This window comes from Phyllobates terribilis, unplaced genomic scaffold (genome assembly GCF_046119375.1).
Source record: "Phyllobates terribilis strain yellow unplaced genomic scaffold, ASM4611937v1 Scaffold_264__1_contigs__length_2628131, whole genome shotgun sequence".
In the NCBI taxonomy this organism is placed as follows: Eukaryota; Metazoa; Chordata; class Amphibia; order Anura; family Dendrobatidae; genus Phyllobates; species Phyllobates terribilis.
Window position 1 is genome coordinate 316,858 of NW_027363024.1, and position 13,284 is coordinate 330,141.

The following is a 13,284-nucleotide window of genomic DNA, read 5'->3' on the forward strand; positions in this document are numbered from 1 at the left end:
GCATGATCTGTGCTGAACAGTATGGATGGTAATCCAAAGCCTCCATAACCAAGCTTGGCGTGGAAGGCACTCGGGAAATAGGAGTGTGAGTTGGGGGTCTCCCAGTGGTAATACAGTTGGAATCACTGCCTTATTAATACAGCGGGGAACTGTTTTTATTTCAATTAACAATTTAAAGGGGTTGTCCGAAACCAACACTGATTTAATCCTAAATCTCTATTTAATTTAATAATCTACCGTATTTTTCGGACTATAAGACGCACTTTTTTCCTCCAAAATTTTGGTGGCAAATGGGGGGTGCGTCTTATAGTCCAAATGTTGGGGGGGGGGGGGGGGGTGTATATATATGTGGGAGGAGCGGGGCACAGGAGGCAGCGGCCGCCCGCTGCAGCCTACACTGTCCCTGCTGCTAAAGAAAATGAATATTCACTGCTCCTCACGCCCATGGGGCATGGGGAGCACTGAATATTCATGCTCCTTAATAGCAGCACACAGTGTAGCCGTGCTGCTGCTCCTGCTGCTGCCGGAATCGCCTATGCCCACTGTTAAAGGGCATGAATATTCAAACTCTCTCCACGCCCATGGGTGTGGGGAGGGGGTGAATATTCATGCCTTTTAACAAGCGGGCACACGCTATAGCCCGGCAGCAGCAGGAGCCGCAGCGCGGCTAAGCTGTGTGCCGGCTATGAAGGAGAGTGAAGTCCCTGCTCCCCGCGCACACAGACCCGGTGTGGGGAGCAGTGACTTACGGCAGCTGATCTCTCCATGTGAACCGCGCATGGCCGTGACGTGCGGCTCACATGGAGAGATCAGTGCAGGCAGACAGGAGGAGAGAGAAGAAAGGTGAGTATAAGTGTTTATTTATTTTTTTTTATGTGCAGCCTGATGGGGATTAGGGGGACCATGAATATTAGGGTATGGATGAGGGGGCCATACAAAACAGGATAAAGATGAGGGGGCCATACATACCAGGATAGGGATGATGGCCGCCGTGCGTACCTGGACGGGGATGATGGCCGCCGTGCGTACCTGGACGGGGATGATGGCCGCCGTGCGTACCTGGACGGGGATGATGGCCGCCGTGCGTACCTGGACGGGGATGATGGCCACGTATAAAAGGAAGGGGGTTGGGCATATATACCAGGATAGGGGATATTGTCAGAATTGGGTATTACTCCTATACCAGTGTCAGCAGAAGACCCCCCTCCCCCTTAAAAGTGCATCATGAACAATTTTTTGCTTAATTTTTTTTTTTATTTTCCTCTTCTAAAACCTAGGTGCGTCTTATGGTCCGAAAAATACGGTAATTGCTTTTCTAATATACTTTAATTAAAAGTTAATCTAAATTTATCTAACTGGGGTGTGTTTGTATGTGTGTATATATTTGTTTTTTTTACCAACTTCCTGTTTGATAACATTTAGTTTGAAAATCCCCAGTGCATCCTGGGATATGAAGACGGACGTGATCAGGGAGCAGAGGCTGCGGTCCCTGCTGCTGCCTCTTTCCCCACCCTGAATGAAGCGTCATCAGTGATGCCTGTTTCAGGGGATGGGCTAGTCCCTGCTACTCTACACATGTGTCGGTTGTCAATTCTAACTCTCAGTTGCTCAGCAGGATCTTGTCACTGTGCAATATTCTTTTTAATGCGCAGCGTCAGGGATTCCTCAGAGACGACACCGGGGAGATCACGCAATATCTCACCCCGCCATCACTGTGTCACGGATTTCGTCCGGAATCGCGAGCACACGATCCAGATTACTCGACAGTTCAGCAGTTTTTGTGGATTGCGAATGTCAAGAATGCCACCTCCCGGAAGCTAAAATACGATAAATGAGGGGCCCGGTGAAGAAAGCCATAGCAAATTCGGTCATGTCCCTTGGAGGTGCAATGTACCCTGATATCGTGAGCACCATACAATTCCAGCGTTTTACAGTGGGATCTGCTACATAATGAAGTTTCTCTTAAGGGGCACTTGGAAGGGAAGATGTCCTTATCACCCTGGTCAGTAAAATCTTTATAGAGGTTAGGCTCATCCTGCCACCAATCTCGAGGGGTTCCCTGGGTACTTGAGGTCACAAGCACAATTACCACAGATGCGAGTCCCAGAGGGTGGGGAGCCCAGCGGACCTGGTCAGATATCGAAAAGGGTCTCTCCTCCAATGCAAAAGAACTTTTGTCGGTCCGAGCTCTGCTGTGCCTATTTGGGGTGAAGTTCGGGTCCTAGGAGGCATCGACTATGCAGCCTGCACAGCAGATCACAGCCCGGGCAAAGCGTCTCCGGGTAAATCTCCACCTTGTGAGTTACTTCTTGTGCAGCAGCCCCATGCAAGTTGCTCCGCTCTCCTCGGCCAGCTCCTGCTGAAGACTGAGCTCCTCTGCCCAATCTAGGAGCTCAATAGCCCTGATCATGTCAGTGGTAGCCCAGCGCTGCTGGATCAGATTTACAAATGGCAAACTAATCAGCTCTAGGCATTTCTAATATGTGCAGAGCAGGCGACATAAGTCTGACCGGTGTCCTCATAGACCTTTCCTCAGCCGGGGTCTAATAGGAGCAGTAAGATGGCCGTCATGGGGTCCATTGTTAGATCTCGGCTGCCATAGAAACTCATCGGCACCATGATCGCGCCTCCCTCGCCTGTCTAAAGTGCCTAAATGCTGTGGAAGCCCCCTACTGTGTCATACAGTGGATTAAATTGCCAGGGTCAGGGTTGGCTCCACTGTCGGAGGCTGAGGCAGGAGCAGGAATGTGTTATACAGCCACACTTCTGCCGCAGATCTTGTAAGAGCCCTGACAGGACCTGCCTGATGATAATGTGTCCTATAGAGCGGGTCCTGGTACCGGACTGCCCTGTACATATTCACCACTAGCTGGGAACCAGTTACTTACAAGGTCTAGTTTCGGATGTGTTTCCAAGATCTGTAGTTGTCAGCATTTTATCCTTAAGGCCGAGTTATAATATCACTGTAACACTCTCGCCTTGTACTTGTATACCTGCCCTGTGTGCTGCACAAAATTATATAACAAAGTGTGTGTACACAGATATCTATCTCCTGAATGGTATTACTGCTAGATCTCCTGTACATAGAAATATGAGGTTCTTAGCGCACATTTTGAGCAAATTGTGCGAGCCCATCTGCCAACGTCAAGGCGACCTCTTCAGATGGGTCCCTACACTAACACTACACTAACTTAGTAACTGGGACTAGTTTTTTGTATTATTATTACCACCATTTTTACTATTTATTATTATTGCAATAATGCAATTAATTGTAACTGTTATAACACTAATTAAAAAAAAATAATTCTAATTTTTTTATTATACTTGTGATTCTAATAATGGTATTACTAAAATCCCTATGCCTAAAGCTGTTGATCCAGAAGTAGGCAAAAACCCCAGGACACCTAACGCCAATTTATTTCATAGGGGAAAAAATTCCTTCTTGACCCCTGGAAAAGGCGAACAGTCCTAGGACCCTGGATCAAACCTAATAATGTTATTACAAGTTATATAATATTACGCTAATTATTGTACTACTGGAGTTATTTTAATTTGTTTTTATAAATCTAACTATTTGATATGGTTATTATTAACATTGTGCTATCTTATTACAGTATTATTCTTCTTTCCTATCACTACTAATACTGCCCTATACCTACAGTGTGGATCCAGAAGAAGGCAAAAACCCCAGGACACCTTCAGCCAATTTGTGTTACAGGGGAAAAATTCCTTCTTGACCCTGAGAAAAGACGATCAGTCCTAGAACCCTGGATCAAACCTAATTATGTTACTAGTTATGTAATTACTATTACTGTACTAAATGTACTACTACAGTTTTTAATATAATTTTTTTTTATATATTTTGTCTTATGTCCTGCTTTCTTATTAAAATACTACTCTAACTTTTCTATAACTATTTAATATTACAGTATTGATTGAACTACGTCTATAACTATTTTTATTTACTCTTTGTTCTTTCTATAGATATAAGTAGTTTATATTATTATCCTGCTATCTTATTACAGTATTATTCTTCTTTCCTATTACTACTAATACTACCCTATACCTACAGTGTTGATCCAAAAGAAGGCAAAAACCTCAGGACACCTTCAGCCAATTTGTGTCACAGCGGAAAAATTCCTTCTTGACCCCGAGAAAAGGCGATCAGTCCTAGAACCCTGGATCACACTGTTATTCTACCTACTACTATTACTACTGTTATTTTATTACTTTCTTACTATTATCACTAGTATTATTACTCAAATGACACTAATAATGATATACTACGACTAGATTACTACTATCCTGCTATTATTACTTTGGTGGATTTCTACTTACCAGCCGATATTGCCGTATGATGTTATCGGCAGAGAGGTCTCAGTAGGATGGTCCACATGGTGTTCCTCTTTCCTCTCAAATACCGGTTGATGTAATGGCGGATGTTGTTCTGCTTCTTCCTTTATGTTGTAGGATCGATTGTTGTGTCCTCTTCTGTCCTCTTCTGTCCTCTTCTGTCCTCTTCTGTCCTCTTCTGTCGAAACGTAACCAGACATTAGGAGCAATCCTCAACTGACAGAGTGCCATTACTGACCTCATCCCGCTAAGTAAAAGTGTTTTTCCTGTTTTACACAGAATGCAGACTACTGTGCAGCAACGTATACTCCCGAGGGGCCGCAGGAAACTGGAGTGAATAATGTCCTCCTCTTCCTTTGGATTACGCTTATGCCGTGTTCTCACTGGTGCTATTGGCTTCCATTGGAGATTTAAGCTTTTTGGTATTTTTGATGCTGTATAGTTAGTCACAAAGTTACCTGAGACGTAATAAATAGCATTAAAGCTGCAGTAATTTTTTTATGTAGACTGCTCAAAAAATAAACGGAACACTTAAACAACAGAATATAACTCCAAGTAAATCAAACTTCTGTGAAATCAAACTGTCCACTTAGGAAACAACACTGATTGACAATCAATTCCACATGCTGTTGTGCAAATGGAATAGACAATAGATGGAAATTATTGGCAATTATCAAGACATCCTCAGTAAAGGAGTAGTTCTGCAGGTGGGGACCACAGACCACATCTCAGTACCAGTGCTTTCTGGCTGATGTTTTGGTCACTTTTGAATGTTGGTTGTGCTTTCACACTCGTGGTAGCATGAGACGGACTCTACAACCCACAGAAGTTGCTCAGGTAGTGCAGCTCATCCAGGATGGCTCATCAGTGAGAGCTGTGGCAACGAGGTTTGCTGTGTCTCAGCGTAGTGTCCAGAGGCTGGAGACACTACCAGGAGACAGGCCAGTACACCAGGAGACATGGAGGGGGCCTTAGGAGGGCAATAACCCAGCAGCAGGACCGCTACCTCTGCCTATGTGCAAGGAGGAACAGGAGGAGCACTGCCAGAGCCCTGCAAAATGACCTCCAGCAGGCCACAAATGATCCTCCTTAAGACTGTCAGAAGGAGCTCACTGATAGATTCTCAGTTAGCTAATTTTGCAGCCAGGAATAGACAGTGCAGCACAGATGCTTCAGAAGGCAACATTTTTAATGAAACTCAATTACAGAAATCCATTTTAGCCCCAAATACTTGCATTAAAGTAAAAAAAACAAATGGCCCCAAATCTGGACAACCGCTTTAACTCCTTACCAACATCTGCCGTACATGTCTGGTATAAGTCAGCAGCGGGTGTATGGAGCAGAGTCAGTTCGCCCCGTACATGGCAGATAATGGCTGTGACAAACAACCAGGACCTGCCTCTAAGAGCTGCGAGTGGAGCGAAGATCTGCCCACCACTGTTAACCTGTTCAGTGCTGCTGTCAATCTCTAACAGCAGCATTAACAGCGCGCCGGCATTGGGACGCATCGTTCCATGCGCCCACCGGCGCTCTTGTGACGCGATCACAGGCCGCAGATGGACTGCTATGACATCCGGGGTCTGCTGAAGCCTCCGTGCCTGTCATCATAAAGCTTCATTTGGGCTGTAAAGAAGACCGTGATTTTGCTATATGGAGCATTACTGTGGTATCGCTGTATATAGCACAAGCAATCAGATAATGTATACAAATGCAGTGAAAATTAAAAAAAAAAAAAAAAAAGCTTAAAATATTAAAACTCCACACGTTCAACTCACCTCCCACTAAAAATAAAGATAATAAAAATATACACATTTGTGGTATGGTCTCTTTCAGAGAAATATAATCTATCCAAATATAAAAAACAAACGAAAAAAATTCAAAAAGCCAAAATTGCATTTTTTTAGTTCGCCACAATACTACAGAAAATCCTGTAAGAAGCGATGACCGTGTCATATGTGTCCCAAAATGTTATCAATAAAGTCCTCTTGCCCTTCAAAAAATAAGCCCCCACACAGCTCCATCAACCCGAAAAACGAAAATGTTACGGGTCTCAGAAAAAATGGTGACACCATAAAAAAAAGTTTTTTTCTTTTGCCAAAACTCTTGGAGAAGTTTGGTCTTGCTGTAATCACACTGAGGAGTAGGATCCTATTACCAGGTCATTTTTACCACACTATGTACGCCGTTAAAACCGTTCCCAGAAAAACAGTCTCAGGCTTTTTTTTTCCTCGCACTTTTACTGCACTTGGACTTTTTTCCCCGTTTTCTAGTACTATGTGGTAAATGAATGGTGGGATTTATAAGTACCGCTCATCCTACAAAATAACAAGACCTCACACTATGTGGACAGACATGAAAAAGTTATAGCCCTTGGAAAAAGCGAAGGAAGAAACAGAAAAAAACCATCAATTGGTTCTGTTGGGAAGGGGAAAAGCTGAAGAAACGCATGTAACAGCAGAATATGGAGGAAGGTGAGATATCACAGGCTGGTGGATACTACCTGCTCCATCGCTGGCAGAGTAACCCATCCCCATGGTGGCCGCTGAGATCTTCTCTTGTAGAAACGGATCCAAAATCTATAAAACATGGGGAACAGTCAGCAGAGGGTTTGGTGATTGGCTCATATTGGCGATATACCCAGGGGCATTACTGGGCACAGGGAAGATTGGGAATGAATAGGATTGGCTGCTAGATATGTGATCTCTTCAATTAAAGGGGATGTCTAGTTGGAACAAGTTCTCACTGATCTCTGGATAGGTGATGACTCTTAGATCGGTGGGTTTGGCCGCTATGACCCAATCAGCAGAACAGCACTTATAGATAGAAGTGAGCGAAGTGCAAATGTTCAGCCGCCGGTCCGTTCATTCTCTATGGGGGGCGCTGTACTCCGTTTTCTCCTGCATAGAGAATGAATGGAGCGGTGGTCCGGGGAGGGTCTAGCAGGGATTAGTTGGGTTCCCAGCAGATCTAGAAGTTGTCACTTATCATGTGTTGGGGAATAATGACTTCTCCTCTGATAAATGTGCTGATTCCTGTCAGTTGTGGTCGCTGAGTGCGTGTGATGGGATGCGGCTCCGTCCGTTATATTATATCACGTCTTATACCTATAATCTCGCTGATCGCAGGTGTCTGTCTTCACACTCAGATGAGATGGAACAAACTGACCATATAGAACTTTTTTTTTTTTCTTCGAATTCAAACCGAGCAATCCTATTGGCTGAGTATGAATGCAGTTACCATGGTGACAGAAGTAGCTGCAGATTTAAAGGGACAAGATACTAATATTGTACTAAAGTGTATTTTATTATATACTTCACATAACTGACTGGGTACACCTTGGTGCTGGTGGGATGGCTTTTTTTTTTTTAATCAAAAACCATGTTTACTAAGTACCCTATATTATATATATTTCCTATTGCTTTTTACTTACTTATAGCAGGGTATATGTTCATATTGTTTCTATCCTAAGTTTGTCTATTTTCTAATAGACGGTGGCAAACTTCTTCCTCGCCTTTGAAGCACAGCTTTCAATTATTCCTGTCGTAAACAAGGTAAAAAGCTTCGAGCCGAGCGCGATCAGACTCCTTCAGTCCCGCAGCAGGTAAATCTGTGACCATCGCCGGCACTCCTGCTGTTCCTAGTACCGATCCCTCTGAGCGGCTGTGCAGTAATGAAGGCTGGATTCACCCCAAACTTGCTCGTCTTTTTTTTCGATTTCCAGTTCTGGTAATTAGTGATACACATGTGTATATCCAGTGGTCAACTCAAAACCTATGTATGGAAAATCAATTGTTTGCTGTATGCATCTCATTTGTAGGATGCACACTATTCATTTCAATATGGAGCGGAGTAGGAGGAGACTTTCATTACTGTTCCCTTTACTTCCTCCCTGCTGATAGGAAATGCCATGCTGTTTGCTTGTGTCCTGTGATTACAGCAGCCTGCAACAGTTTTCAGCGTGCACTCCCCGGCTCAGGCATCAAGCAGTAAATGATAACATTAAAACGCTGCTACCCCTTTGTTAGTCACTTTTTTATCTTCTTCCCCTTCTACGAATGCTATAGTCCGTTATTCTAGAACTGCTCTGAAAATGGTTCTCTCTGGAGTGTTGGGATTTGGGTTTAGGGTGGGTTATGGGAATTGAAGTTCAGATACTTTGTTCATATTTTTACTATGGAATTACTATGTCATGTATGTTATTTGAAAGATGGAATATTTGTAGTTGGAGTTTTTCAATAAAAATGATTTGATTAAAAAAAAAATGAAATTAAAATTCCTCTGTTCTTGAGAAAGCATAGGATTTTACTAAGAGGTAAATTGCACGTTCCTTGTTTTCCGGGCACTTTACATTTTTGCTAGTTTTGTACGATTACACAATCCCTTTTATAGGCCAGTGCCAGTTGTACATCTCTCCCTAAACTCTTGTTCACACTATATTTTAAGCCAGTTTTATTCTATGGTTTCTAGATGTTGTCCAGCTTTGATAAATAATTAGTATTTATACTTTTGCTTTTAGATAGACTTGAAGAATGCAGATCCGGAAAGGGTGGAGAAACAAATTGAGAAGATGTTTGACGTTCCCGCTAGTGACTGTATCCGGGTACGATGCGCTCCACATCAAAATCATTCCTGTAGGCAAATTTAACTCCGCTGTCTGTACCTTGTCTTTTTATTTTTTTCTACAAAATGTGGCTGGAAAAGGGGCAATGTAGCGAGGAATTTACATCAATTTTTGGTGTTGAAAAAAAAAAAAAAACTTTTGTGACGCATCATTTTTGCACAAAAATGTGCAGCTTCCTATTTTACAGCACTCTTGCAACTTTTAGAAATTGGGCTTGGTAAGCTACACAGGTCTAAGAACGACGGGTGACGTTAAAAGTGGATAAAGATACACGGTGGCTCAGTGGTTAGCATTGTTGTTTTGCAGCACTGGGATCCTGGGTTCAAATCCCACCAAGGACGACATCTGCAAGAAGTTTGTATGTTCTCCCTGTGTTTGCGTGGGTTTCCTCCGGGTTCTCCGGTTTTCTCCCACACTCCAAAGACATACTGATAGGGAATGTAGATTGTGAGCCCCGATGGGGGCAGTGATGATAATGTCTGTAAAGTGCTGTGAAATTAATGGCGCTATATAAGTGAGTAAAATAAATAAAGATAGATGGAAGTGCTACATAAACATTTATCAAACATCGTGCAACACTTTGATATATTTGGCACAAATAATGGTAACACAACCACAAGCAAAACTGACCTGAGAAAGTCCCTTTATGATACATTTTTCGGAAAGAATTTGAAAGATTTAAAGCGTTAGAAATGAAGAAGATTATCCAATATCACCGAAAAAGGAAAAGTCTCCAGATGTCTTTATGCCGGATGCCGGTCTGTGTCCGTACCTAAAGAAGAGCTGCCAAAAGAATGGGAAAGGAATCCTTTAGTAAACATAAATATCCATTGGGGTTTTAGGTGTTAAAAAAATGATCATATGAAAGATTTTGTGATCTGCGTTTACATGATTGTAATAACAACATTAAAGCCCCATTCAGATGTACAGGTTTTATCCATGAGAAACTGAGCAGAACGATATATAGGTTTGTGGGAGAAGATTCAGTATAAATTGTAATTTATTCATTAGATTTGAGAGTCCTCAGTGGTTGATACCTTTAATGGCTAACGGAAAAGATGGTAACAAATTGCAAGCTTTCCAGACTACTCAGGCTTCTTCATCAGGCAGACCTGAGACCTGAGTAGTCTGGAAAGCTTGCAATTTGTTACCTTTTAATGGCTAACGGAAAAGATGGTATCAACCACTGAGGACTCTCAAATCTAAATACTCTTCTATCTACTGGCTAATACGGTACAAAGATAGATATTTTTCCTGTATCAATTTATTCAGTGGAATCCTGCTGTTTGTACAGATGAGTCCAGTGGGCGGTCCTACTAGTGATTGACAGCTATCTTTGCCTGCATGGTCATACAGGGAACTGTCAATCACTTAGTAGGACCGCCCACTGGACTAGTGTACATACGGCAGGACTTTTCACTGCATAAAATGCCAGTTTTGCTGACTCTCTTCCCACAGATATGTCTATCAGTCTGATCAACTTCTCTGCTCTACAACACCCCCTACAGATCTTATACCATTTCAGCATGACAGGTTCCTTTAATCACCTGCAGATGACATAAGTAGCCATGTTCTGTGTGGCTTACGGAGGGGCTTGATTGCTTGTCAGCTTCAAACAGGCTTCATTTCTTCTGATTCGTTGGAGCCGAGTTCTAAACTGTATTAAGAAATTCATTTCTCTGTTTATTTCTATTAGATGTCGGGGAAGCTTGGAACAAATGTGGAAAGTGTTCTTCAAGAAGTTGTCAGGAGGCTTCCACCGTGAGTATGGACTAATGCGGCTCTATCCATCTTCTCTTTATTAAAGGGAACCTGTCACCTTGGAAAATGCTATGTACCTGCAGGTATAGGGTTAATCTGCAGATAAATATTGTTACAATGCTGCCCGGCCGCCTTATTGATAGTGTAGGTATCGGGAGAAAATTAACTTCTTTCCTCCCTGCAGCCGCCGGCCTTCACTCATCGTTGTGCACGGAGCGGCTACAGTCTTGGATCACAGCACCGCTCGCTATATCAGGGGCGACGGCTGTAAACCCGGCCCGGATTTTGATTGACAGCTTGCTCTGCACAGATGCGCTGCAGAACCACTTAGAATCTGAGTGAAGGAGTAGTATGTTCACAGATAGAGAATATGGCTCATCCACGTGCGGATCTGCTCCACGTCCGATTACATATTTGTGGGAGAAACCCTAGTGGCAGCCTCATATTTCTGACATGGATCCTCTAGCACTATTTGTGAAACTGCGGCTCCCAGCATAACTTGATGAGAGACCGTCAGCCTGCTGGGACCTGTAGTTTCACAAGCTGCGGACCTCTGCTCACTCCAGCACTGGTCGGCATTTTCAGCACGTGAACGTACGCTATGCTTTCTGGAGACACAAGGGTGTAGATAATTTTATCAAACCCTTGACTGTAAGTTTGCTGAACCCTAAGTGGATTATATTGTTCCCACAGTTTCAGTTTTGGACCATTTAAGGGGAATTTAAAGGGTTCTGGCCACTGATTTTCCTTAAAGGGGATCAGTATCCCTGTATGTCTTTGTATATACTTGATAAAGACCTATAACAGGTCGAAACGTTATGTGATGGCGGAATAAACTTTGGCTTTTGGAATTCATCACTCTGGACTGAACGCTGTTACTTACCTTTATCCCCCTTAACAGGATGTCTTATTTTTGTGTTTTAGTCCCAAGATTGAAAAGGGCAGCCCTCTTAAAGCCCTGCTGTTTGACTCCACGTTTGATCACTACAGAGGCGTCGTAGCAGCATCGCCCTGTGTGGAGGTGACGTGTGTAAAGGCAATAAAATCGTGTCTGCCCACTCTGGCAAGTGCTATGAAGTCAATGAGGTTGGCATACTGACCCCAGAGGAAGTGCCAGCCGAAAAACTAAGTTTTTTTTTTAATAATCTTATTAGCCTTTCCCTCTGTCTTCACCAATCAGCCCTCTGTATTGATGATCAGATCAAAGATCTAGACAGGGATTGTCTCACGCTGCATCTCCTTACTGATTGTATCACTGAGAAGACAGAAGCTGCCCCATCCCATTCTCCAAGAAATGCAGAACCCAATGCATCTGCTGTCCGTGATTCGCTTATTGTCAGAGGACATCATTAGGGACTGCATTTTCTCATTGCTTAAGAAATTGTTGGGGGATCCTGCTAATTGCTGAATAATAAAACTGCAGCACCGCTCCATTTAAGGCAGTGTTTCCCAAACTCCAGTCCTCATGGCCCCCAACAGGTCAGGTTTTCAGGATTTCCTCAGTATTACACATGTGATGAAAGTATCATCAAGGAATCAGGAATTCTCTCACCTGTGCAATACTATGGAAATCCTGAAGACATGACCTGTGGGGGGCCGTGAGGACTGGAGTTTGGGAAACACTGATTTTAAAGGGACTGTCAGCACAGAATGACTGTTGAAACCAAGTACAAGCGCTCCGTGGATCACGGCGTGGGCCAATCCTTTATATACACCTTCCCACCTGCTTGTTTTACCTCTGTCTCCTTCCTTCTCTGGTTCTATGAAGCCAGAGCTGTCAATCAAAGAAGAGGAGGGTGTGGATAGAGGGAAAACAAGCAGCCGGGAAGATAGATAGATAGATAGATAGATAGATAGATAGATAACATTGCAATTCAATATATTGGTAAAAGCTAAGCACATATACTAAATGAGAACAGATACTACACTTGATGTTAGCCAAAAGGCCGAGAAGCGATAACCTGAATTCGTTTTGGCCTATGACTGCACCCTGGCTTCAAGAAGGCACCCATTGTAGGAATAGGGACAAAGACTCCCCTTAGGAGGACATGTTGTTCATCAATAGTCACCTTAAAACCCACAACTTTACTGCTTGTTGCAGCTGCAGCCCACACATGCATTTTTAATCTGCATGAGTATGCCTATTTTCAAACATTCTCCCCTCCCCCCAATGTCCCATGCACCTTCAGACAAGGGGATGGGGAGAGGATAACTAATTATTGAACAAACAAGCAGCAGTCCACCTTCTTCCTAGTCTGCAGGCTCCCTGCAGACTGTAGCTGACTGCAGCAGCACAGCCAGATAAAGGCCAGGAGCCCATTATGACATGTGCAATGATGTTCCATTCTTCCATTCTTGCATTATTCCATTGTTCCATTGTCCCATTCTCTTGCATTATTCCATTGTTCCATTCACTCATTACATCTATTGCAAGCAATCTATCTGCCTGGGTGAAAACCAATAGGATGCTCTGATTGACAGACATAGGTAGCACTTTAAAACAACATCTCAGACCAAACTTTTTTTTATCTTTTTTTCATCCATAGATA

General features: G+C 43.2%; 1 pseudogene; it reads right to left on the reverse strand.

Moving 5' to 3' along the window:
• Positions 1-12,587: 12,587 nt before the first annotated feature.
• On the reverse strand, positions 12,588-12,693 carry LOC141219362 (U2 spliceosomal RNA; annotated as a pseudogene).
• Between the last annotated feature and the right edge of the window lie 591 nt (positions 12,694-13,284).